Genomic DNA, 24959 nt, shown 5'->3' on the forward strand with positions numbered 1-24959 from the left:
ATGTGGCCGATATATTAAAGCTGATTAATAATGGATTATTTCCTTCAGCTGAGACACTTCAGATGCGCACTGTTTGCCATGATGGTTTTGAATTGCTTGAAATAGGATTGAAATCACTTCTAAAAAGGAAAATAGAGATAAGTGCAACACAAGTCTGTTATATAGGCTACATCAAATTATAATGAGAACATCATTTTAATTGTGTGGTTGGAACATGGATTTTAATGGTGAGACTTTTGTTTTTGTAATCAGGATCTCAAAAATGATATTAAAACTTGGATTTAGATTTATCAGCCAATATATCTCTTATCGGCTTTCAAATATAAAGAGTTATCGGTATCGGCAAAAATGTTCATCGGTGCATCCCTAATATATTGACCGTATACTTGTTTGTACCTTGTCCTTTTATGGATAGTCCAGCCCAACATAAGAGTTCTGTCATTATTTACTCAACAACTTCATGTAATTTTAGAACTGTATGATGTTTGTTCTTCCATCAATAGAGCGTCAATGGAGAAGTTTTGAAGAATGTCTGAGCTGCTCTCTTCCATATAATGATTCTGACCTGCCTCCAAAAAGAGAAGTTCATATGACTTTCACACTATATTCGGAAGCTGGACGATAGTATTGTGTGGCGAACAGACTGAAATTGAAGTTGTTATTTACTAAATCTTGCTTGACAGCCATAGTCACCATAGAGCAGCTTGGACAACTAGAAACCAATTCCATGAAGTCATATGGTTTGTAAAATACATAAGGAAGAGAAAATGATGGCAAAACTTTTATATTTAGGTTAACTATCCCTTTAAAGCAACACTAAAAAACTTTTCCTCTTTGGTCGCCCTACAGGTTTGGAAGCGGAATTGTCCATTACCGCTGTCGTAAATAATTCAGCCTACTGTCGCACGCACGCTCGCCGTTTATCCAGCACCGGCTTTGGAATGAACGATGTCCACAGACAAGGTAGAGTATGATGCATGATTTCATGAAAGTATGATGTATTGCGACATCAGAAACGAAGAAAAACAAAATAATGCCTGTTGTAACGCTTGACGTAAAGCAAGACAAATTTGTAGTTTTCTTATGTCTCATTCGAACTACAGAAACGCGACCCGATCTGGCAAACTTGCATAGTGCGGTTATAGCAGATATAGGACCGCAAAGCGAATCCAGAAGTTCCTTTCACCCTGTTACGACTTGATGACCCAACGATACGGTTTTGGTAGTGTTGCTTTAAGACAGAAGAACATTGTGTGAAGTGGAAACAAGTTCAGTAGCCCTTTATTATGCACCTTAGAAATGTTTTTTTTTTGTGAGATGAAAATAACAGCAAAATGCTTGAAAAATTCTGTGGGTTGCACTTAGAAGCAACAACCACACCAATACATCATCCAAAGATTGTGTCTGAGAAAGCAAATGAAAACTAGATTTTTATATTTTTGCCCCAAAAAACTTGCAGACATAATTCTAGGGTGTTGTAGGGTGACACAATTTTTTAGCATGTTGCCACAGAGGTGTTCTTGTTGGTTGCAAAAGCGTTGAGATGGTTACACAAAAGGCGTATTTTATAAGACTTCGCTCTTATAGCGAGAACTCTTGGAGAATGAAGCACTTGGGCTTTTTTTTAGGCTGTTGTGCTTTGGCCAAGCATAACTGACAGAAGTGTTTCCTCTGAGACAAGCAGCCTGAATTGCTATGGCCATCCCCCCGGCTTTCACAGTTTCTAGCCTTGCTGGTTTAATGGGCACTAGTGCTCTCACAGACGCTGCTTACCGAGTCCATTCCACGTCTGAAAAGGACACAGTCGCGTAGAATCACAGAGCGTTTCCCATTAACACCTAGCTTTCCCTCACACATAATAGGGTGAATCGGTGAAAATGGGCTTTTTTTCTCTCTTTTTTTTAACCTTGCTCTTGTGAAATGTCAGCCTGACAGTTGTCGGATTGCTTTCATTGGATGATAAAGTGTAAACCATGAAATCCTCACTCAGGTATCGCTCTTGGCAACAATGTGAATCTGAACCTCAGGAAATTTCTTTCCAGATGTCCTATCGCCGCTTACTGCGATCCCTTTTTATTTGCCAAAAGTCCGTTCGGCCGTTGAGGTATCTGTTTGGTTTACTTGTATTAAAGGTGTATAGCAGGGTTAAAACAAGCCAAGCTTTATCGACAGCATCTTTGGCTTGCCGTTGCAGACCATTTCAAATCATCCAAACAAGCAAATAATTGGTTACTGTTCTGGATGAATTAACATCAGTGTGTTTTTTATTCAATTCACATTTATTTGTATAGCGCTTTTCACAATACACATAATTTCAAAGCATCTTTACAGAAAGTGCATGAGTCCATATTACAATTGAGAGTGATCTGTTATCAGAGGTAACAGATTATTATGCAAATTTTTTTCTTCTGTTTTTTTTTTTTTAATGGTCATCACAGAAGTTTTGCATGGAAAAATTGCATATAACTTTGCACAGACCGGTGATTTTATCACACGATTCTCATTTTAACTCTAGAGATGCACTGATATTAAAATTCTAATACTTTTTCTTTTTAGTTTATGGCCAATAACTAATAAATAGATATTTTTTTGTCTAAATAAGTTTAAAAATAAAATGAAAATACTAAAATCATTCATTTTAAATGCTAAATATGAATTTAAGCACCAGAGAATTTATAATATACTGTGTCTGTGTGACAACTGAACATTCAGTATCTTCTGATAAATTAAAAATAATCTCGATTATCATCTGATATGGAACCGATGTATTGTGCATCCAGATCCGTATCCGTATCCGTATTTTAAAGGTACTCTGTGTTGGAATTTCTCCAGTCCCATCTAGCTGTGAAATTGTATTTTGCATTCAAACGAATAGTGCTCTCTAGCGCCTCACTTTTTCAAATGTGTGTTGCAACTACGGTTGCCGTTATGTAGCAAGAAGCTATGACAACATGCCTTCCAATGGCACTTCATCGAGTTTTTTTTCGGGTGATGAGGTTCGTTATTTCAAACAAACTGCAACTGGACACACAACGAACAAACTAATGTTACAGTATGAATCACAGACTGTAAAAAGTATCTTCTGGGGCTCGGCATAAGTATGATCCTGCATTATGAAGTACCGTGCAGCCTTTAAAATGTTCCGGGGCACTCACTAATCCCCTTGTCCGTTTTAGCTGGTTTCAGTCACGTGACACTGGCTCTGAACGAAAGTGCGTCGTGGAAACGCGTTGAGGTAGGCTAGTGCTTTTTGTCCCTCTCTGCTATTATAGTTTTTCAAAATGGCGGAACGACATGGAAGCCTCCTTGGACCCATCCAATGTAATAAAGATAAGAAATGATTCGCTTACGAGGATGTCAGATCATTGAGGTAATTTTACACCAATGAGGACATATTTATGAATAAAGACATGATTTTAGCTAATAAAATACTTCACAGTGTACCTTTAACGCTTCTCCTGGTGCAATGCTTTGCTTTATAGACTTCCATAAGCGCATTACTGCCAACATGGCTTTTATTTGTTTGTTAGAAACTGAGGGATGAATTTTAATTCTTCTAACAGCATCTGTGCCTTTAGAGCTTGACTTGTATTAAACCTGGAACATTCCGTTAACAAGTATGACACAAGAAGGGATAATTTGAGATGAAATCTCTTTCTGTCTTTTTATAGATAAGCAATGTTTCCCTTAGGCAGGAAGTAATAGTACATCTGGTTGCATCTCCATCAAGGAGGCATAGCAACAGACATGTTCTTTTTTAGATTTCAAGGCTCCGTATGGATTGGGAGCTCGTCTGTGCAACACAGCATGTTGTTAACAAAGTGCATCTTACATGATATAAAATATCCCTGCTTTCACTTCTCATGCTGAAGAATCTAATGAAGCTAGAGAGGATTTTTATGACGGGTATTTGTGTTTGTAAGTGGCTGTAGGCGTATATGTTGTATTTCTATTATTTGTGATTGTGTGTTTGCTTGCAGTGAGAGTGTATGTGTGTTTATATCTGGTGGAATTAAGCTTTGCCCTCTGTGTAACACTACTCAGCCCAAGGACACTCTTTTGATCCCAACGTTGTCTCGGCCTGGAGGTAAGGAAGAGAGTTTATGAAGCCTGATGGGTTAAATCTGCCAATTATGATTTCTTAGGCCAACATCCACCCACATGGTTTGGCTATTCCATCTGCTTTGAGGCCTGGATGTATTCTGTATAATATACTCGGTGTGCTGCATTGTGTCAGCATTAAAGATAATTGTTGTTTATTATGTCCTCCTGATCCAAAATCAGTTTTACTTTATTTTCTTCTTTAAAGTAATACAGATGTCATTATTCACTCCCCCTCAAGTTGTCCTCTATGATTTTATTTATTCAGTTTATTTGTGTGCCCACGCTGTTCTTTTCCATATAATGAAAACATTAAACTGTCAAGCAAGCTGCAAAAAGCACAAAGTATACCACCATAAAAGTAGGAACGCATGATATGTTGGTAACATATTGGTTATCAGGAGATATTAAAGATTTTTTATTTATTAATATCAAGTCATAAAATCTAATGCCACCATTCATTTTCCATATATAGGCAACGGACATAAAACTTGTTCTTCAATAACACAACGCAGCTTTGATAAAGGTTAAAGTCTTGGCAAGGTTAAGACTGTGAGTACATCACGCCTTCTTTGTTTCTGTTGTTTATTTGTTCTTAATGTTTGTGCTGGAGGATACTGTCACTCAGATAGTTGTGTGGCGATGACAGTTAAATCTACTTCCTGAGGTTGTTTTCAAACCAGCAATATTCTTGGTGTTTATTTTGATCATGTGTGCTTACCTGAATTATAGACTGACACAATGATTATTATAGACTGACTGACTGACTGACTATAACAACAGTAAGGATGACAAGCTGCTGCTTTTGCATCTATTTTTATGAAGAATGTCAGCAATAGAGTTGTTAAATGTAATATGATGAAGCAGACGGGCGGGTGAGGTAGAATACAGTTAAAACATGACATTTCATTAATTTTGTCGTAGTTTTTATTCCTCAACCCAAATCTATGCTCAATTTATGGATTTGTCTTGACATTGGACACAATACAAATTAAACTGAGCTTTGTTGTATTTATAAATAAATAAAAATTGTGTAAAAAGTACACCATAGAACGATGTTTAATTTATGGTATTTAAATAAAATAAAAATACTTAAATAAATAAAAGTAATAAATAAATAAAAATTATAACAATCTTATAATCTACTGTTCAATGGTCCACTAAAAGATTACTTGGAAACAATTTTCACTAAGAAGCTAGTAAATTTCACAAACAATTAAAGAAACATTAGTGCTATCAACTCGATTAATCGCATTTAAAATAAATTTTGTGTCTATATAATATGTGTTTATATATATATATATATTATTATATTTACAGATATTAAATATGTGTATATGTGTGCGTGTCTGTGTATATATACACATATAAACACACACACACACACACACACACACACACACACACACACACACACACACACACACACACACACACACACACACACACACACACACATATATATATAAACACGTATATATACACATATAAACACACACACACACACACACACACATATATATATATATATATATGTGTGTGTGTGTGTTTATATTTGTGTGTGTGTGTGTGTGTGTGTATATATATATATACACACAGACACACACATATATATATATATATATATATATACAGTATACATATATATATATACACAGGTGAAACTCGAAAAATTTAAATATCGTGCTTTATTTCTTACAATTTTGATGATTATGGCTTACAGCTATGAAAACCCCAAATTCAAAATTAGAATATTGTGAAGGAGTTTCACCTGTATGTATGTATGTATATATAATGTATATGTTAGATGCGATTAATCGCAATTAATCGGTTTGACAGTACTAATGTTTTCTTGTAAAGTGTACAACAATAAACGCTTTATTTACTTTACAGTGTACTGTTACTGTTTTATTATTTCAATCAATGTCCAATGCCTCATGAAAGCCATAATGGCTTAAGATTTGCATGACTGGCACATTATTACATGTACTTACCTGCTTTGGAGCCTGTGTAATTGCTAATTAGGCAGAATGGTAATAAGTTATATGTCTTTTGACATTATGCCTCTTGACATTGGGAATTTTTTCATTTATAATGCTCTGCTTATGTGTTGAGGGGAATTTTTAATATGTTCGCCCGTAGATTTCTTTAAGTGCCGCACAGAGGAGCGCAATTACGAGTGGTCCATATAGGTATGCAATTAAAAATCCAATAGGCACATCTCGCACGCCGAATCATCCAAAATGCAAGCCAAAGGCAAGCTGTAATTTCTCACCGCTGTAGTGTGTTTATCATTTACACCCGACGAGTCTCCGCATTTCACCCTCATCAATTATGGATCAGCTGGGCCCCCCCATCCAAGCAGCTTCATTTCATTCTCATTAGGATCTTGTGCTGACACTCTTCTTTTCTCCACGCTCCGTGGCTTCTCCGTGGCTCCCATAAAGGTCTTTAACCAGGCAGCCAACACGGCATCATTACCAAGCTTTGTTTCCCCCATCCTCCCCCCTCGAGCCGATGGCAAGTGACCAAGATGAGATGGGCGACCACCGTTAAGTGCTTGTGTCAGTGGTTTCTGGGTCAAAGAGCCGTGCGGTAGGCCTGGCCCCATGCCAGAGTCAAGTCAACCCCCGCCAGCCACAATGGTAGTGGCTGTGGAGAAAGGTAAAGCTATAGAACTGTAGATTTGCGGTTTCCCGACACTGTCGACAGTGGATAAATGGATTAAAGGGAAAATGAATGGATTTACAATCAATCAGAAACGTCCACAGTTCAGACTCTAACCTCTGAAAGTATTCAAGCACAAATTTGTAAATAAGGTAATACGTAAATAAATAATTCAGGGGCCCTAGACACAGTATAAAAATGCTTTATTTTTTTCAACTTTATTTTATTTTATTATATGACATTTTTATAACAATATTATTGCCCTATGGGGCACCCCAAAATAATATGTTATGTATTGGATTTGTCTAATGCTAGTTTTATGCACTAATGTGGTGACCGACAGAACAGGAGAACCAGCTGAATGTTATGCAAGTTAGTTCTTTTTCGAGTAAAAAAAAAAAAAATCTGTAGGCAAAACAACATTTAAAAACAAGCTTTGAACTATATAGTTTTATTTACTTATTTGTTTATTAAAGAAATGTCCATATGTTTTATATATCTGTTCACAGACCCCCTGGAGCTTCTTAGACCCGCAGGGGTCCACGGTCCCCGATTGAAAACCAGGCTTTAGAGTTTCAGACCCTTGTTTTGATGATATTGTAAGATCAAATAGCACATATGTGACCCTGGATCACAAAACCAGTTGCACGGGTATATTTGTGGCAATAGCCAACAATACATTGTATGGGTCAAAATTATCGTATATTTTTATTTTATGCCAAAAATGATTAGGATATTAAGTAAAGACCATGAAGATATTTTGTAAATTTCATACCGTAAATATATAAAACATTTATTTTTGTGAGTGAATGCAGCACAATCGCGAACATAAATGGACAACTCTAAAGGTGATTTTCTCAATGTTGTGATTTTTTGCACCCTCAGATTCCAGATTTTCCAGATAATAGTTTTATCTCGGCCAAATATTGTCCTATCCTGACAAACCATACATCAATAGAAAGCTTATTTATTCAGCTTTCATATGATGTATACATCTCAATTTCGAAAAATTAACCCATGTGACTGGTTATGTGTTTCAGGGTCACATATTTGAAATAAGAGATCAAATAGTTGGGTAACGCATTACAAGTAACGCGAGTTATGTAATCAGATAATCGTTTGAAGTACCTAGTAAATTAACACTTTGATAAATTTACAACAAAATATCCAAGTTACTTTTTCAAATAAGTAACTGAAGTTAACTATTTATTGACTGACAGCTCTCCTGTCCCCATGTTGAGAGCAATCTTGGGTAAAGTTTAGAGGCGTTGTGTGCGCTGTGTAAACATGATGGTTATTGTAGTTCTAGACTAAATGTGAGCATGCATTTACTCCCCTCTCTTGCACAAAAACAGATTCAGTATTCCTCAAAATGAACAAAAAGAGTGAAATGAAAACTCGGTGTACTACGCAAACCTGCAAGAATTACATTTCTCCTGCGTCCTTTTCTTCTGCACAGCTAATAGGTTTATTTGAGCTGCGCCCTCTATTGTACAGGCGTGAATTTGCATTTAATTTTGTATTTGCACTTTTGGTGTCCAAGTGTCTTTGTATTTGCCAAAATATATATATATTTTTTGTAATTAAAAAACAAACATGCAAGCCCAGCCCAGGGGAGAAAAAGTAATGTAACATTACTTTTCATAAAAAGTAACTCTTACGCAATCAGTTACTATTTTAAGGTGTAACGCATTACTTTTAAAGTAACTTTTGGATATTGCAGCGCCCATCCCTGGATGCCCGTCCGCTACTCCACTACCCATATCAGTCACATTGCATTAAAGTATCTGCGCAAATGAATAAATGTAAATATTAAGAGCACATTTTAACACATTGTGTTTCTGCATTATTTTCTTCAAGCATCATATCCTGCTTTGTATCAGTTGTTATAATTCCACAGATAAAGGCAATGCCAAGTCTGTGCTTCTTTTTGATTGGTTACATCTTGTTCACTGCCTAAAGTGCTATTTTCATCAGAGAGGTTCTTGTTACGGGTTGGTGAAATCAGATTTGCGGTAATGATGGAGAGGAAAATTAGGAAATTGTCGGTAAGAAAGAAATTATATTAAAATAGTCCAGTGGTAAACCATTGAAAATTGTCCATTTTGTGTGCGTTGTTGTTTTTTGGACGGACACTGCGAGTCCTTTGTTCATTGACCGTCAAGTTGTCAGCTGTTTAAATAATGGATTGGTGTGGCAGTATGTATTATGCTTAAGCCAACATCCCTTGACAATACCATTTTGAGGGAGTCTGGAACAATAGGGCATATATTTTTTGGGGGGAGACTATCTGTTATATTTATGTCACCTGGGTATCTTCTCCCCATGTGGTTACTTATTCAGATAAATCTTATTTCTCCTGTTCATGCTTTTTTGGTTTGCTATAAAGCCACGGACAGCCATTATGAAGCCAATTAGCCCACTGTTTTAAATCCCCACCATTCCCTTCAAAGAGCCCTGCTGCCAAGATTATATTTAGCTTATGATTGGCATTTATTCAAACATTCTGTATAAGAAATAATCTCTTTTCAATGAAGTATAATGGTTATTGTGTCCCTAATGTACGCTAATGATCAGCTCCAACATTTGAGGGCTTTAAAGCAAAAAAAAAGAGTGTTTTTTTCCCACCATAGACTGGGCAGGAAAAGCTGTTCATTATGGGATGCTGCATCACAACAGGGACACTGAGCAGAGGCTTTGTGGTTGGTTGTGATTTTTTTACACAGTAACATCTGTAATCGAATGACAGTGATAAATGTGAGGAACGACTGAACTGGGGGTAGTGTTAAGTGAGCGGGCTTCTGTGGGTCGGGTGAAATGTGTGTCAGTGGACCACAGCGTGGCCCCTAGGAACAGATTTGCAGCATCTCGAGGGACATCATTATTCTGTCATAAAACAGGGGGCAGGTCAGGTTTTTCAGAGCTTTTTCTAAAGGCACCTCGTGACGCTGAAATGATTTATTCATCCGCAAACAGAAGAATTGGTAGATGGGTCGGCATACAAAGAACGGCTATACGTGTGGACATTTGTCAAATAAGGGACAATGGAAAGATAATCTGGCTGATGCAATAAATATACACTTAAAATGTGCAAAGGAGCCAAGTTGTCAATAGAAATGATTAAAATGAACTTATAACAAAAATACAAATTATATAGGTTTATATAACCCTATGTATAAAAATAGCCATTTTTAGGTGAATTTGGACATATCTTGGAAATGTATACAGTTTTTGAAATCTGACCAATTGATCACATTATGATACATATTTAAACATAGAGAAGATACGTCATAAACGCTAAAGTATTTTTTTTATAAATAATTATCATACAGTATTTTGGGGATGTTGCTATGGTTACATCGAACGCATTTCGGCGTAGGCCTACTAATAAAAAAGCTGCTGCCTTAAACATTTTTTTAAAGTACAATCAACTTGGATGTTTTAGTCATTTGAACTTAAATTACATTAAACTGACCTAAAAATGGGTTGAATCTTGTATAACTTATGAAAAAAGGTGAAAATTACTAAACTTATTTTGATGGGTAAAAGCAACAACAACAAAAAAACATGTCATAACTTATTGATCATAATCTTTAAACAGTGAATCATATAAAACGTGTGTGGTTGCCTATTTGAAAACACTGTTATAGACTATGCATCTTCATGCATATTTACAAACAATACTTTTTGTTGTAACTTCCTTTTTGGGGGATTCAAATAATTTTAGTAGGCTGGTCAGATCAACCCACCAAATTCTTCATATTTCGCAGCCTGTAAAACAAATCTGCCCAATCAAATAACCAAACAAAGGACGGAATCGCTGATATATTGTGCAACATATTATCCATCCCCCACCGAAGTCCACAGAGAATTGTCTATACATCTAACGCACTCTCTTGCCTCAGCATCTGCTCCGTTCTCTTTGGTGAGGTGAGGGGGGAAACGCTCTGAGCCTCCGCACGCGCTTTTGTTCAGTGTCTCCTCGCGACCGGCGAAGTGCGCGCCGTTTCGAGCTCTTCTCTGCGCGAGCGCCGCACGAGACGCAGGCTGAGGAGAAATATCGTGCTTTCTGAATGATTTCAACGAAGGAGTCCATTTCAACACATTTGTGAGACTAAACAGCTTTATACATTTTTGAATGGTTTACCTCAGCGGCTGTGTTATCACCTACTCTCTCTGCCCTATCTGATGCGACGCGGCATTCCTCTGGACTTTCTGAGGCGACGACGCGCTTTACTTCAGAGAAGGTGAGAACAAGGGATATTATTAATCTGAACTGACTGCGTCTTATTATAAATGTATAATGTGGGGTAGGTAACGTTAGGATGTTTTGTGTTCAGGACGGGTTATAGCCTATACAGCCCCCTTGCCAAGCGCAATACCTCAGTGAGGGCAGTCAAGAGGACAAAACCAGGAACATTGAACGGCTGTTCAGTGCAGAAGTCTATTGATGAGCAATGTTTTTATTGACATGTGTATTCTGGTCAGATATAAAATATATGAAAAGTAGAGCGCTATATAATGTCTCAAAACAAATTTTTGTTCTGTTCTCAGACAGTTAATCACTTATCTTCTCAAATAGCCTATTAGGAGATTTGAAAAGTACTAGTATGATTAAATGAGACTTATATATATATATATATATAAATATATATATATATATATATATATATATATATATATATATATATATATATATATATATATATATATATACATACATCTACATTACTCTATAGTGACATTACAAGTGCCTGAATGTTCATATGTGGATATGGGGAAAACAGGACGAGTGACTCATTTTCCTTGCCTTGATATAACCCCCCACCTGCAAGCTGTCATTTGCAGCAATACCTTGATGTGAAGTGGTTGAAAGAAATCCCATCATAAAACAGCGAGTGAGAATTTTGGGATCGAAAGGGACCCCGCATTGTTTTTCTCATTTGCAGAGTGTCAGCTGGATGCTGTTTAAATCTGACAAGTGCTGAGCGCTGCCAGTCTTGTGCCCGCCTCGAACGACCGTGTGTAGCTGGTGGGAGAGGAAGACAGACCCGAATTTCCCTTGGCATTCTGTCATGACCATCTCTGTTCGGTCTGAACCGCTGAATCTCTACCTGACGGAGCACTCCAGGTGCTTCTTGCATCAGTCGGCAACAAGTCGTGATGCTGACGAGAGAAAAGTACAGCAGAGTGACTTTTGAATGTGAAGATGTGTGTTATTTGTCAAAGAGCATCAGAAATAGAAAGTGGTGCAAGTTGTGGCTCCAGGTGCCCTGGGGAAATTTCAGGCAGCTGTTTTGCAGCAAATTGGTTGCTGTATGGTAAGGTTCTTAGATAGCGTTTCTCTCTTCTCTTCTCTTCTCTTCTCTTCTCTTCTCTTCTCTTCTCTTCTCTTCTCTTCTCTTCTCTTCTCTTCCCTTCTCTTCCCTTCTCTTCTTGTACAGTAACTCAAATACCACCATATACCCTATGGGGTGTTCATAATGGCAATGGTTTGCATCAACATTTTTGTCGAGAGTTGCCAATTTCCAGCGACACAAGTAATGCGACAAAGTTTGAGCCCATGTTTATGTAGATAAGCCATGCAGTGCCCACCAATGGGAGTGCAGACAGTCATATAGTATTCTGGCATAGTTGGAACTAACGGCACACCAAAATAACTAAAGCCGTCCAAAAGCTGGAGCTTTCTTAATATGTGTGTGTGTGTGTGTGTGTGTCATTTTACTTGTAGCATTTAAGAGGATTGTTTTTAGTTTTCACTGTTCTATTTTTCATTTATTTAGAAAGAATAATATTTTCCATTTATTGGTTGTCGGCCATTACATGAGCATTGGTTTAGCTGTATTGGCCAGAATTTTAGTATTAGTCTAACCCTATTTTTAATTCACCAAATAAACATATGGGGGTCTGCTGAGGCTATGTCACTAAACACACACCCTGTCACCCTCAAGCAACCCTGTGCTGTTGCATCTATATCAGGGTGAGTGCGCCGATACGGCGCTTCCAGGTTCAAAGACATTTCTTTCCAAAACCAAGTCCCAGTGGAGCAGCGCAGGCTTGCCAAACCAAGCAGCCTTTAATGTTGGCTTCAGAACCTCAGTAGATCTCCTTGGGGCATCCATTCTGCTCTTTATCTGAGCGCCCTCTTCTTCTCCCTGTATATTCCTAAATGCCAGCGGAGCACCTCTGAGCATGTTGTCTCTTGAAGAAAAAAGTGGAAATTGCCTTGGAGCGCCACCGTTTTGGCGTTGGGTGACTTTTAGAGGGCACTTGATTGATTCTCACATTTTAATAATTGGCGTTTCCGCTCGACTGCGTAGTTTAGTGCCAACAATCATACAGTATGGGGAGGGGGGAAGCTGCGCTGACAGGTGGAATTAAAATTGTACTTGAATAGCATCCAGACAGCTAAATGCCTTTGAATTTCTGGAGATAATGTCCTTGTCGTAAATCAGCATGCTCCATACTTAATGGACCAAGTCTACTAAAATTACTCAGGAAATTGCAATTTAGGGAAACTTCATGCTAGTTTTGTGTTCCTGCATAAGTCACGTTGAAGAATGCAGACTACAATTATTTTTTTTGTGACAAAGGCTGTGTTTAATTATGCAAAGTTGGCAGTCTGTAAATGTCTTAATTTATGCCCGCACTTATCCAGGTTGGTGTCTCACAGTGTGTGCACACACGCTCTTGATTGACAGCTGACAAGAAAGAGTAGCTGTGTCTAATCCCATGAGCCAGAGGAACCGGTTGGCAGCTGCTGTCTCTACTACATGTGTCAGCCGCCAATCCGCCTTCACCCAAAGCTTGAATATTTATCGGCGCCCAGACCTGGAATACATTATTCAGAACCGGGCATTTGCCTTCTTAAACACCTTAAATGAATCATGACACTTGGTCTGTGTTTTGCTGGATTCTAAATGGGACTGTACGGGTTTAACTTCGCAGAGGGAAAAGAAAAGATTAATTTTAATTTCTTTTCAGCATTAATTCTTTTTCTATCTTGAATAGATTCCATTTGGACCGCAGGTCCGCTCAGACAAAAACACACTACCTTGCGGTTTAAAGATTCATTTAGAAAATGTTTTATCGCTTACCCTGTGGGAGAGGTCCAGAAGGAAAAGAAGCCTGATAATTATGCCAGCAATTTGCACAGTGCTACTGGTGCTCTGTCCTCCTTGTTTCTTGTTATTTTTAAACTGTGTTTTCAGCACTGGACAGTTCCCAAGCTTTGGCCATTGTGAACACAGCTGCTGGCTGCAAATAAATGAACAAGACCAGCAGCATAGCTGCAAATGATATTTGCTCCAAGAAGAAAATGGCCTGTTCCTTTTGCGTTTGCATTCGGGATGACAGCAAAGCTGAGAAAAGACTGATGAGTGGTGGTTCACAGGACAAATGGCCTTCTGGCTCCAGCTGCATTCATCTTTGCCTCACAAGCTTGGATTTGTTTTTGGGATTGTCAACATCCATGAGCTGAAGAGGTATGGAATTCAATGGAAATTTATTTTCCATATTTTTTCTTCTTCTGTGGAACACAAAGTAAGATTTTTTTTTGAAAACGTAGTGGTTTTTAGTCCGCATAATGGAAGGAAAATGGGGTCCAAAACAACATTGGACCCCATGGATTTTTATTGCAACTTCAAGTTAAAGAGGGGTGCATTTCCCATAATATGAATTAACTCGCTGCTTAACTAGCATAGCATGATGCATCGTTTTATTAAAGGGATAGGTCACCTAAAGCATGCAAATATTTACTGCAAGACTGTTGCTGTAAATCAAGGCAGTTCGAAACAAGGAAACCCAATCGCTCTGCGTGGCTTGCTTTTATTAATCCTATTCTTATTCTCTTTGTCTATGCATTAGAAGCACCTCAGTAATCGTACAGCTACTATCTTACCACCATGGGAAAAGCACAGGGGGAACAAAAAATAATTAATTTCTTTCAAATCCCTGTATTCCTGGTTGCACCCCATCTTTCTGTTTCCATCAGGCTTCATAAATGTAATCTGCGCATGCCATATCGTTCTGTCAGAGATTAGTTTGCCTTGACAATGAGGTTTTCTCCTTGCCAGATATTTCAATATATCATTCATTAACATGGAAATTACTTTTATAGAGGTTCAGATTGTGTCGTTGGGTTCATACTATTACGTAGTGAGGAACAGTTCATTTTTTTTCCAGTTATTGATCCCTTCTGCTTGATGAGAAACATGTTGATGCACGTGAGCGCATATTTGTTTCTCCGGCAATGAATTAACGGGATAGATGTTTGTAGATTTATTCGATTTCAGTGCATGCCGATACAGTGCATTGTTCTGTAGTTTTTCACAGTAACTTGTGCAACCTCTCTTAAAAGGACAGTTCACCCAAAAATGAAAATGCATCATATTGTTCCTTTCTTTTGAGGAACACAACATATGTTGTTCTCTCTCTTTTCCATGCAATTACAATGAAAACACCATAAGTCATTCAATGGCCCGGAAGACTTTGAATAATACTAATATTACTAGGGATGAACCGATATGAACATTTTGACTGATACGATAATTCTTTATATTTAAAAATCGATAAATTGGTCGATAAAATGAAATCCAAATTACAAAAACAAAAGTCTCACCATTAAAAGTTATTTCCCAAGCACAATAAGCTACATTTTATGTAGCTTATTTGACAGACTTGTGCTACACATGTTGCACATGTTCCTTTTTTAAGTGATTCCAATCATATTTCAAGCCATTCAAAACCATCATGGTTAACAGTGTGAATCTGAAGTGTCTCAGCTGACGGAAATAATTCATTATTTATAGGCTTTAATATATCGGCCATGGTGTCTTATCGGGCCGATAACGATAACATTGAAAATTAGCATATATCGGCCGATACCGATATGATGGCTGATATATCATGGATCATCATGGAAGTTTCTGTTTTAGTTAACAATAACAGCACTGTTATGAACTACTGAGGAATCTGACTTTTTCCGCGTTTAAGTGCTATAATCGGGTCCTGGGTGCATCTGCCAACCCAGAAAACGTGAAAAGTGACAACTCAGTAACTTTATTTTGGTAAGCCTTTCTTATTTTCTTAAAAATAAACCGATCAGATTTTGCTCCCCTTATGACGTAAGAAGGGGGTCTTATTATAACATTACCGCCTCTTAAATTTTTTCCAGCCACGGCACCGCCATTTGGTTTTCACAAGGGACAACAGTGTAACCAGTTCTAACGCAATGGCAAACGTTCGAGCAAAGCATGCCATCTGTCGCTCAGGCTTCATCCTTGTGGTATTTTGACCAACAAATGTCACAGCTGTCTTATAAAGACCTCAGGGAACTGTGTCAACTTGTGTAAAATGACGGTACATGCAAGTCGATGAGATGACTCAATAACTCCACAGCAACTACATAAATGTATCCACTAACCATTCAGAAACGTCCAGGTGCGTCTAAAAGTCGCAACCTCTCCCTGAGTCTCTCTGTAAGGCTGCACTCCGCTACTGGTTATTTCTGAGATTTTGGATGAATTTGATTTGCGTTCTGTTATTCCCGGAGTATCCGAAGCTCATGTAAAGGATCGTCCGTCTTCTGAACGGAGGTTGGGGAGCACCAGCTCATTTGCATTTAAAGGGACGCACACTAAAACGGGCAAATTTGACAAGCTATGATAAATGACCTGGGGGGTATTTTGAGCTGAAATGTCACAGACACATTCTGGGGACACCATAGATTTATACATCTTGTGAAAAGGGGCATAATATGTCACCTTTAAGTGAACTATCCCTTAAGCAATGCTTATGTTAAGGGCCTGCTGAGCTGTACTAGATGATTGAGACGTGACAGTTGAGGAGTTTATGTCGAAACCTCTCTTGTCCTCTCTGTATCAGATCACAGCTGGGATCAGCTGTTCTGGAAACAGTCTGTCCACCTTGACAACCTCGCCAGACTGAAACATACACCACTGCCTGAACCCGCGGGTCTCAATTTGCTCAGTGCATCTCAGGTCAAAAGTTCCCGCAGAGGTTTTTCTTCGCTTTTACTGGGATGTAATGCGATTTTCCAATGCCACACTTGAGCGGTTTAGCACAAAGGCACAAATTACGGCTTTTATAAGATTTGTGTGTTGCCTTACATCAGAGTCTGAAACTATGACACGAGTCCCGCATGTGGAGTCATTTAGAAGCTTATGTTCATGCTTTTTCTACAGATGCCATGTTATTGAAGATGAAGTGAAAGATGGTGCTTTGGAATTGCAATTTTCTTCTAAAATATTACACTGCTCTTAGTGATGTCATCGAAATCAACAGGCCTTCAGTCTTACTCTAGAACAAAATTGTTCATATGCTACTCTTAAATATACAGGATGAAGGGGATTTGGCAGATTGGTCATTGACATATTGATACCAGAGAGCCTTTTTGCACACTTTGAAGTGCACTTCTCATGCACTTCTAGTTCCCAACTTCAAAGAAACCCACTTTAATGTCCTCACACGTATAATCATAATCCAACTAGCGTTTAAGATGCATTTCATCCCACTTTTTTTCATTTTCTGCTCCTTCAAAATGTGTTACCATTATCTACAACCATTTATTATCATTAGTTAAGTCAGAGTGTCTTTCTTCAGTGCCCTTCTGAGTGTCTTTTACGTGTGCTCTACAAATGTAAGATATTAGAACGAACAGGTCTCGGTCTCCACTCTCCACCGCTGGTGGGCTCTCTGCCATTTCTGCCCACCTTTGTGTAATTAACAGGCCCTGAAATTTATCTCTGTCTAAGTTTTAATTATCTAGAGCCGATACTCCGAACTCTTTGACTTTTCTTATGGCGCCTATGCCAAGTGTGCTTGACTATATGGCAAGTGGGAATACTTTGTTTGCTCATTTTGTTGTTGTTGCATCGATCAGGGATGTTTATAACCGTAAGAAGTTATTCTTAAAATCCTAAAATGTCAACCCTGTTACCATGATTTTGTATGGTATTAAATGAAAACATTTATATTCTTTCAAATAAGAACCTTGTAGTTTAATTACATTTTAAAGGCATAACTATAACACAATATTATTATTGTTATTGTTACTAAAATATAGCCTAAGTTACTAGTTTAGATGAAGTTTAGAAGAACTAAAAAATTTTAAGTATTGTCTTTACAACTAATTAAAATAAAATCAGTTTAAGTTGAAGTACTAAAATGACTAAAACCAATTTTTTTTAGCTAAATAGAAATATTTAAAATATAAAAAAGCAATCGCACATACAAATTGAATAAACTGAAAATGTACAAATAAAAGTTAATTCAAAATATGATTTGATACTATAATAGGATGTGAGTAATACTAAAATAACACATGGCTTGAGAGGGTACAAAACAATTTATAAACCCCAAATATTTTCTGATAGAATGTTTGATGTATAAATCTTCTAAAATTCATAGAATGACCGTTGAATGCAATGACACTCGGATCACAGAAATGGAATGGAATTTTACATTTTACAAAGGAGCCTTTTTTTATTTTCTAACATTTGTCAAAAACTCCACCAACCCTCCTGCAGAGCTAGATATAAATTCCACCTCATTTTCAGTGACCTTCACTGTTCTGACAGGAAGAGATCAAATGGGTCATATCGTTCTTTTGTTTCTCCGTATACTGTGAAGCAAAAGAAAGAACACTGATGAAGGTAATTATGGCTTCTAGTTTGCTTGTCAGTCAGTTTCATACTGCATTAATATAATTCATAGACTGATGAAGAAAATCCACTGCCCACACCTTCCTGTCAATCAATATGGAGGAATAATATCAGAGCCAATACCAATGCAGAACCACACATGGTGCTAAGCTGATTTACAATATGAATTGAACGTTTAAGTGCCTTTTTCTCATTACTCAATCAGTGTTTAACATCAAGTACTTTGAGCCCCTTTGGGCTGTTTAGAGCAATATTCTGGGTTCAAAACAAAATGAAGCTCAATCGAAAGCAAAAATCTTGTTACATTGAGGCACTTACAATAGAAGAGAATGGGGACAATGTTTTGAGAATGTGAAGCTTTTAATTTGACATGTGCTTACATTTATTCCTCTGTTAAAACCTGTGTATTATTTGAGCTATAGCTGTCTAAATATTTTTTTTCTAAAATATTTTAAGGCATTGCCAATGGCAACAAAGTGTAAAATTGGATATAACTTTACCTAGAAAAGATTAGTAAGGGATTTTATCACAGTAATGTTAACACTCATTTAATTATGTAGTGGCTGTACTATTGAAACAGTGATTATTTTAGTGTGTATTGATTGGCTCCATTCTCTTCCATTGTAACTGCCTCTTTTACCCCTTTTCCACCAAAGCATTTTGAGAGCTGGTTCAGAGCCGGTGCCTACTCGCGAACCAGTTCTTTGTGTTTCGACAGCCAAAGAACCGGTTCTCAGCCAGGAAAATTGGTTCCTTTTACCACGTCATGCTTACGTCGGGGGCTGGGGGCGGGGTTATTGTGACCAACAACACAACGGGAAAGGTTGTGACCGCCATTGCTAAAAACACAAATGTGTTCTTAAAGTCTTCTTCTGACCCCAATATAGGATCGCAAAGCCAGAAGAAACATTTGCAGAAAGACGATGTAGTCCGCCATTGTAATTGTTATGCTTGAAGTTAGTGCAAGCGTTTCCGGGAAAGCTAAGACGTATGGCGACGTACACCGTGACGTAACGATGCGTTCGCTGGGCTCTCTAGTCAGTGGAAAAACAAACAGGTTCTGAGAAGGTTCGCAAGTTGAACCAACTTTGAACCAGCACCAGTTACGAACCAGTTATTTTTTGGTGGAAACAAGGTATTTGTGAAGGTACAGTTACATTATCGAAATTTCAGCGAATTTACGCAGACAAAAATGTCTATTGTCAGTAGTGTAGCGATGTATGTCACTTTCAAACCAAGCAGCTTTCTGTTGGTCAGCGTGGGGAAATAATTCACCCTCGTGTGAAATTCCAGATTGTGTGGATTCCTACTGAAATAATTTGATTTCGTGGTTTACCACAAAACTTTTGTGGTAATTAACATATATGCCGCACTACTGCAGGATGCTTCTGTTATGATGTGCTCTCTTTTGTTGTTTGTTGATGAGTGATAATTTATTATAGCATCTTCAGTGCAGCAAAGAAACAGATTCATCTCCTTCTGGTCGTGATGAGAAGGTCAGAATGTTGCTTTGGGGAGTTTAGCGTCTGAAATGCAATCACGCCGCTTGATTACACTGGCATTCATCATCACCGCACAAAGCTACTGTCCCCGTTCTCGTCTTGCAATCAAAGACGTCTCTTCATACAGTAGGTGCTACATTCATAAACGCCTGGTCTTGTAGATGGACCACTGGAATGACTTCTGTGAATTAATTAACCATACTTATGACAACCAGCACGAATGAGGATTTTAACAAAAAGTATGTTTGCTGATAGTAAAAGTCAGAGCTGAATGAATGATTCTTTTGAGCCAGTTTTTTTTTTAGTGAATTAAAAACACATAGGCTGTGTCCGAAATCGCCTCCTATTCCCTCATTCACTATTCCCTACATTACTCCACTAATATAGTTCACTTGAAGGAGTAAATGAAGACGCGTGATTGATTTTGTTCAACGAGTGTGCCTCTTTTGCATAGTTTGTGCTTGCTGTTTGATAATTATTTGAAACTTCGTAAACTGGCAGCTCCAGTAGTAAGATAAAAAGATTGAACTCGGTCATGGAAACTATGTATAAACCTTAATAAAACAATTTAATAATCAATTAAAAAGGAATTAACACCTGTATGATATTACACTGTAGCCACATTGGACCAGCGGTTTGGAAAATGGATGGATGGATGATTCAGCAGTGAACGCCATATTCTGGTCAGATAAGGGAATCCATTCGGCACAAGACTCTCACAGTGCATTATGGGTATTATCTAGCCGCTGAGCGTACATTGGTTGTACACTCGTTATTGCAGTGCATTGTGGGATTGAATGAGTGCACTCGATAACGTCCACTATGGTTTCAGAAACCTCTACAAATGGCCGTCCCCTCAAATAGTGTCCTATTTAAGGGGGGCGATTTCAGAAACAGCCACAGTGTAGTCTGATTCACAAACAAATGACTCATTTGTGCTCTTCCTTTTTAGGGAATCAAAACTATACAGTTCAACCACTGTAGTCTTATTCATGAATGAATGACTGTAATGAGCTGCTAATTTTTAATTAAATGAAGGACTTACAACTCAATCAGTGTAGTTTGATACACACACAAATGTCTCTTATGCAATCAGAGTATTCCAATTAACAAACAAATGCTCATTTGAGGCAGTTCTTTTAAGTGAGTAAAAAAACGTGTTATCTGATTCATGAACAAATGACTCGTATATGAGCTGCTTATTTTTAGTGAATTGAAGACATACAGCTCAACAAGTGTAGTCCGATGCACAAACGAATCAATCTTATGCAAAGAGTACAGTCTGATTCACAAGCAAATACATTTTATGAGCCAGTTCTTTTTAGCGAGTTAAAAACATACAGCGTGAACCGTGTATAGTCTGATTCATGAGACATATTCTGTGTATTTAAAAGAAAATTAAACATTAAATGTTTGGAGATGTTGTACTCATCCCTTCTTTAATAATCAAATATCACAGTGTTGTTCCTCTTACAGTCACTATTGCAGTGAATTGCATGGCCGCTTCAAAGGAAGTCTCACTGCTAAGTTATAGGCCGATTTATGAGGCTTTTGTCAAACTTGTATTTGCAAAATAGTTTGAGTGGACTCCCTTCGTGTTCCTCCCTCACTTTTTCGCAGCCAGCACCACTGTTCACGTTTAATTAGCCTGCGGGGAGTAGCCCTGTCTTCCCTCCTTTGAGCGGGATTATGTATCACTGTGTTGGGAGTAGAGCTGTTCTCCCTTCATTAATTATAAACCGCATATCCAGCAAACCGTCCAGTTGCCAGGCCAATAAATAAATAAAAGCCCCGTTATGAGATAATAAAGTCGACATGAAACCCAACCGCTCGCAGCGGTCCGATTCAGCTTTTTAAAGTATTAGAACGCCAAGCTGCCCAAACCAACTTCAAAATACCACTCTCTGAGCATGCATTCGCTGCGCCGTATGGTATACTGAACATTATAGTATTGTATTGTAACACTTGTTGATGAAAATATGCGTTTCCCATTTGTAATTCGAATATAATTTCCGTCATACACTTTCTGGCTGTTAGTAGCACGAGGAAACAAACTCTTTCGGAACATTTGAAGCATCAATAAAGACTGAGACGCTCCCATAAGGGGCTGAAACAGTTGGCGTCTCTGACAGGATGACATTCATCAGACCTGTTAGCGCTGGATTGTTTCAGGCTGCGCAGATAGAGAGAGGAATCGCACGCTGTCTCCCCGGGCGAGCTGCGTGAAGGGTTTGGCGTGGAAGTGGGACTTCAACAGCGAGAGATGATTAACACGGATCTCGGCTGGAATAGTGGTAGCACAAAGTTGGCAGAGGGGAAGGTGAGGGACCATGTGACATGGTAGATTAAGGTTAGTGACTGGTGAAGGGCATTGAAATATATTCCTTTGTTCGATTTCGCTTTTTAAAGTTTAATAAGTGCAACCGAATGTGATGGGTGGATATTGATTCGTGTAATACACTAGGGTGTCACACTGTTGCGGTTTATCCTGAGTCAGTCATTGCAACATCTCTGTTGTGTGCTAATGAAAGCTTTAAAATGTCCACCTCTTAAATAAAATATAGAGCTGGGTACAGATATAGATTTACTTTTGAATGATATTTATTCTTACAATCCCGTGTTTGATCATTTACTCTATGCCGATCATTTATGAGCCGTGCAGGCCGATTTACAAGCAAATGACTGTTATGAGCCGGTTCTTTTTAATGAATCATAAACATAGGCCTACAGCTTGAAAACTGTAATCTGATTCGGATGATTTTTATGTGCTGCTTCTTTTTAGTGTATCAAAAACATACAGCTTGACCAGTGTAGTCCAATTCATGAACAAAAAACTGTTATGAACCAATTCGCGAATTAATGATTCGCTTCTTTTTGATTCCAACACATACAGCTTGACCAGTGTAGTCCAATTCATGAACAAAAAACTGTTATGAACCAATTCGCGAATTAATGATTCGCTTCTTTTTGATTCCAACACATACAGCTTGACCAGTCTAGTCTGATTCATGAACAAATTACTCTTATGAGCCACTTTTTGTAAGTGAATGAAAACGTACAGTTTGACCAGTGTAGATTCACAATCAAATGACTCCAAGCGCTTCTTTTAAGCGAAACAAAAACATACAGAATGACCAGTATAGTCTGATTATTGAACAAATGATTCATATGAGCCATTTCTTGTTAACGAATCATGAGTACAGTATATACAGTGCAACCACTGTAGTCTGATTATTTTTAGTGAATCATAAATAAACAACATGACTAGTATACAGTAGTTCGATTCACAAAACAAATTATAAGCTGATGATGATACAAAATACAAAAACATACCCTAATTAAATTATTCTTGTTTTAAATGTTGATCATATTATACGAGCCAAATATCCACAATTGCAAATGTGACATTGATTTTATTCAACAGTCCAACAAACAAAAGGGTCATATTAAGTGTACATTTTAAACAGTTTTGTCGGTATTGTTTGCTCTTATTTGAAACTAAATACTAGTTCCAACGAAAGCCACAGTAGAACTGTTGTGCGTCTCCAACAAACCTGCAGCTTTGAACAGATAGGGAGAGTCAATGATTCAATAACCCATTGATAAATACAGCCTTGCTTCATTACTGAATGAATGAATGAACGATTCAATGACTCACCCATTAAGACAGTGATTTACTGCCACCTACTGGCTGTTTTAGTTTAATATTTAAAAGTATCACTTCGTTTTTACCAGCATTTTTTATTTAAAACATAATTTTTCGAGTCTAATCAAGAAATCTGTACTGATACCCAGCCTTAACAAGTACACTGTATTATTCCAGTTTGAACCAAGGTATCAAAATATGTGACCTCCACTGGAAAGTAAAATCCTGGAGGCATTTCAAAGCTTTTTGAGGGCTACTGCACTCCCCGGTTATTCAGATATCAAGGTTAACACATTGCTTGCACAAGTTTGAATACATTGTGGTGATAACTACATTTGACCTGCAAGATGAGGACTCTATAATAATATGAGTAAGAAATATTCCCTTTCTGATATCTCCTCTGCTCATGGATACCTTATCAACTGACTTTCTGTCTCAGTCTGTGTTATGATGGAAATAATCGAGTGGGTGGGGAGTATGCTGGTTGGTATAGCTGGTGGAAATCTGAGCGAATCCCTTGCAGTGTTACCATTCATCAGACTTCTGCACTACCATCTGACACACTCATATGGTTCTCAGCAGGAGGGGAAGAGACAATCCAGGCAGATAGGTGAAGTGGGAGAGACTATGTATCATGTTATAGACACTACCTGTCACAATCTGAGGTACCGAGCACAAGGTTTCCAGATTGAATTCCCTTCTCGCTGCAGTCCTTAAAAAAAAAATGCAGTTGATGAAGATGAGGAAGACTGGTGGTATGACGTCTGGTCTCATTGCAGCATTTTTTAGGCCAAGAATTGCCCTCTTAGAAAGGAAGGGCAATATGATGAGCATGTAAAAGGACTGCTTTAAAAAAAATTATGTTTATTTGGTAGCCTAGCAACACCCTAGCAACCACCTAAAAACCCCAGCATCACTGCACTGAAAATGCAGTTTCCTATAAACCAGTGTTTTTAGATGACGAAGGGAGTGAAAATGTCAGATCAACAGCTTATTGAAGACACAACGCATTCGCGGGGTCACGTTCTTCCCGTGGATATGTAGATGTCCGATAACAAATCATCCCGTCAGATTTCCCAATCTGAGAAATACTAGTGCAATCCTCCATTGCAGTTGCTAAAGGAGATTAATTAAACGCACAGTAGGATTAAATGCTATTACCTCCAGTCCCACATGCTTTGGGATCAGGCGGCAGCATTATGAATGAGAACATCTGCCCTACCCTTCCAGTCTCATCAATAACACTGTCTCTTTGATCAATGCAGCTCATGTGCCATGTGGGCCGTGCCGCTCGCTTTATATGGCGTTAATTAGGCCAGAGCCTGAAACCTGTTGCGTGATATTTGGGTAAAAGACCAT

At 38.0% G+C, this 24959-nt stretch overlaps 1 protein-coding gene across 3 annotated transcripts in view; it reads left to right on the forward strand.

Moving 5' to 3' along the window:
* ncanb (neurocan b) overlaps positions 1-24959 on the forward strand; it is a 140315-nt gene that overhangs the window by 10281 nt on the left and 105075 nt on the right. For 2 of the 3 annotated variants that reach the window (XM_079593119.1, XM_079593121.1), the window contains exon 3: positions 850-963. The exons of the other annotated variant lie outside the window; for it this stretch is intronic. The gene's annotated coding sequence lies outside the window, so the exon portion shown is untranslated. The remainder of the gene's footprint in view (positions 1-849; positions 964-24959) is intronic. 3 annotated transcript variants of the gene reach the window in all.

Source organism: Phoxinus phoxinus (genome assembly GCF_949152265.1).
Source record: "Phoxinus phoxinus genome assembly, chromosome: 20".
NCBI classification, from domain to species: Eukaryota; Metazoa; Chordata; class Actinopteri; order Cypriniformes; family Leuciscidae; genus Phoxinus; species Phoxinus phoxinus.